Genomic DNA, 2,835 nt, shown 5'->3' on the forward strand with positions numbered 1-2,835 from the left:
TTTGTCTGTGTGGCACAAGATAGCAAGTGACCTTTGAATGTCAGGTTATGTAATACGAAAAGTGACTCACAACAGTGCACTGCCAGAGGATTTGCACAGAGTGGTGGCATGCTTGTGCTGGGAGGGCTGTGGCCATGCCTGCCAATGTCTTTCATGATTCCTAATTTTCTTGGGTCTTAGGAGTTTTGCAGGCCCTGACTAACATGAAATGTTATGATTAGAGCTGTTAGAGCAAGCTTCTCTGCATGTCGACCTCATCTCTATGGCAGCATTTGTTGTACTGTATTTTATTTTTATGATTAAATGCCTGTTACCAGTTAAATTTTTAGGAAACTGAATTTCTCCTATGAGTAAAGCTCCAGGCCACATGTAGTCCCACTCTTCAAGGTGCACACTGCACTTGGTATAAATAAAACAAATAACCATTAATAGATAAAACACCTCAGGTAATATTAATAGATGCTTGAAGAGAGTACAGTGGGATGTAGCAGAGGAAGTTGTCATGCCTCTGTGGGGACAACTGGAAACATTTTATAAAAGTCTATAAGATTCTGGAAGGATGATTAGGAGCAAACCCAACTGGCAAGGGAGAGCGGGGTTTGCAGGCATGCATCTGTGAGCAGCACAGCCTATTCAAGATTCTCTGGGAGTGGGGAGGACTGGAACACAGAAGGGCAGATAAAGGTGGGCAAAAAGGAAAAAGTAAGATACTATGAGAAACTATATATGAAGATAAGAAATTTGGCGACCAGCAAAAGATTTTAAACTGGGAGAAAAATGTGATTAATGTGACTAGATTTTGATTTAAAAAATACACATATCTTAATATGAATGCAGATAATGTGCACAAAGGATGAGGGAAGGAGCTGGTAAAAATATGAAAAATCAGCTTATCTATATGAATAGGCCTTCCTCTTGGACATAGTGATTCAATCGGGGCATCTTGATGTGGCTAAATAAATGGCTCTACCATAATAAGAAGCAGAAGCAGTTCTATAATTCAAGCAAACTGTTCATTGATCTTTGGTATAGATTGAAAAAAAATTAAAATGTACTTACTACTCAAGCTTCCTGGGTTTTGGACTATATACGCTTTCAGATTTATTCTTTTGCTGAAAATACCTCTTGAATATAGAACATTTTAAAAAGAAGTTTCTAAATATATATATGTGTGTATATATATATGCACACACATATGTATGACTTTTTTTAAATGACCTTTTTTGCAATATAGTCAAATGATGAAACATCACATCTGCCAACACTGAAAGGCTATAAATAGAGAATGAAATATAAATCTAGAGAGAAAAACATGCAGATCCATTATATATCTATTGCAATTAGAAGAGTATTTTGGTTACAGACTAGAGGGAAATGCTTATTAAATTGCTTCAAAAACTTAGGAACAGGAGATATAAGATAGATAATGGCCTAGAGGTCACCTGAGAGGACCCTGAGGTCACCATATTCTTTAGTTTATGACATGTCAACTTTTGTCTGTGGAAGTTTGTTCCAGTTAAAGTCAAACAGTTAAGAAAGCTGGAAAAAAATATTGATTGCAAATGTTAAAAAGGGAGTTAATATTATGATTCTGTAAGTAAGCTATAATTATTGATTTAAAGAAAATAAAAGCACTAGTAGATTAAGGAAATAAGAAATCAATACGTATTTCAAATAAAGATATAAAAATTATTAATCCAATATATTTGCAAAATAATATAATTTACTTAAGTATGAATATACTACACATTAAAATGTCACTTTCCAATTACTATGTTGGCATTTAAAAAATAGAACATTTAGTAGTGGGAAGCTGTAGTTAGAAAAGACACTGCCATGCATTTTTGGCATGGCATAAGTTATTTGAGAAAGCAATTTGCAGTATATACCCAGGGCTTTTGAAATGTTCTGATCTCTGAAGCCAGTGATGATAATCTGCTAAATTTTTATAAGGAACAATTAAAATTTAGCATTTCACATATAAAAAATGTTCTTCACATTGTTTTTTATGACACTAAATAATAATAATAAATCCTGTTCTAGTTTGGAAAGAAATGGTGGCTAACTGTACTGCCATTAAAATTGCAAAGAACATTTGGTAAGATGAAAGAATGTGTATGTTACAATGATAAGTTAAAAGAGCAGGACACAAATTGTGTGTGTGTGTGTGTATTCTCATAGTTGAGAGAGCAAATACCACCAGCACCTGTTAGAATAGCTAAAACTAAAAAAACTGTTGAAATAAAGTATAAACGACAGGCAAAGTAATTGTGATTCTTGCAGGTGGGCGTGAAAAACAGCAATGTTTTTTAAAACATTTGGTAGTTTTTACTAAATCTCAACATGCATTGCTATCATGATTCAGCAATTATATGCCTTGGTATTTACATAAGACAAATGAAAACATATGTCCACAAAGAGACTTGTACAATATGTTTATAACAAATTCATTCATTAAAGCCAAAAAGAGAGGAAACAACCTGGTATACATGAAGGCATTGGTAAAATAAATTGTTATATATTCATAAAATGAAATACTATTCAGGAAAATAATTAAAACACGACTGTGTAAGCATTGCAAAAAATTTTAGAAACATTATCGTAATTTATAAAACTTGATACAATGCATATATGCTATATAAAACCATATACATAAAGCTTAAAATTAGGCAAAATGAATATATGGGGATAGAAATCAAAATGCTAGCTGCTTCTGAAGGAAAGTTTTAAGAGATTGCTCTAAGGAAATATTCTTTCTGGTTTTGGGTATTGGTTTATTGAGTACATAAATACTTCAAATATCATCAAATTATACACTTAACATCTGTGGTATGT

Source organism: Ictidomys tridecemlineatus, chromosome 13 (genome assembly GCF_052094955.1).
Source record: "Ictidomys tridecemlineatus isolate mIctTri1 chromosome 13, mIctTri1.hap1, whole genome shotgun sequence".
NCBI classification, from domain to species: domain Eukaryota; kingdom Metazoa; phylum Chordata; class Mammalia; order Rodentia; family Sciuridae; genus Ictidomys; species Ictidomys tridecemlineatus.